Consider the following 830-nt stretch of genomic DNA (forward strand, 5'->3'; position numbering starts at 1 on the left):
ATAATAATTTGTTTGTTTGTTTGTTTGTTTGTATCTCGCCTCTCCCTATTTGAGGATTGATCTAAAAGATAGATAGGTAGACAGAGAGACAGACAGATAGATATAAAATGGCTGTATGGGTCTTTAGAATAATAAAGTACATAGAGCTGGAAGGAAACCTGAGCATCATCTAGTCTATCCAGCCTTCTGTCATGGCCAGAATCCATAGCTAAAGCATCCTAAGCAGATGACTCAGTGTGAGAGAGCACTTCAACTCACACGTGAGACTGGAACTCAAATCCAGAGCCAATTCAAATTGAAGGGGAAGCAGAGTCAATTCGAATCCAAGGCAATTCACATTATGAATTATCACACGTGAAGAATGAAATTGTGGTGATTCCTGAGTCAATGCGGATTGAGTGCACACTAAATTATCACAATGGTACATACCATGCAGATTCAATGATTCGAATTGGGATCCTTGCACATGCTCAATGGGGCTCTGACTGCATCGTGAAGTTTTGCACTTTTGGGTTGAAGAAGGGAGCCCCTTCCTGGTTCCAGTTTCATGTGAATGCTAGCCTCACCTGAATGACAGCATCACATTTCTTCCTCCCTTCTATTTTCCCATCCCTAGCTGCCAAATCCAAATGGGTCCTCCGCGTCAGAGCCCCCATCCATTTCAGCCACATCTACATCTGTCTGTCTGTCTGTCTGCCTGCCTGTCTATCCTCCTGTCATTCTCCTCATCCATTTCAGCCACATCTACATTTACCCTCTGTGTCAGAGCCCCCATCCATCATTATTATTATTATTATTATTATTATTATTATTATTATTATTATTATTAT

Source organism: Sceloporus undulatus, chromosome 5 (assembly GCF_019175285.1).
Source record: "Sceloporus undulatus isolate JIND9_A2432 ecotype Alabama chromosome 5, SceUnd_v1.1, whole genome shotgun sequence".
Taxonomy (NCBI): domain Eukaryota; kingdom Metazoa; phylum Chordata; class Lepidosauria; order Squamata; family Phrynosomatidae; genus Sceloporus; species Sceloporus undulatus.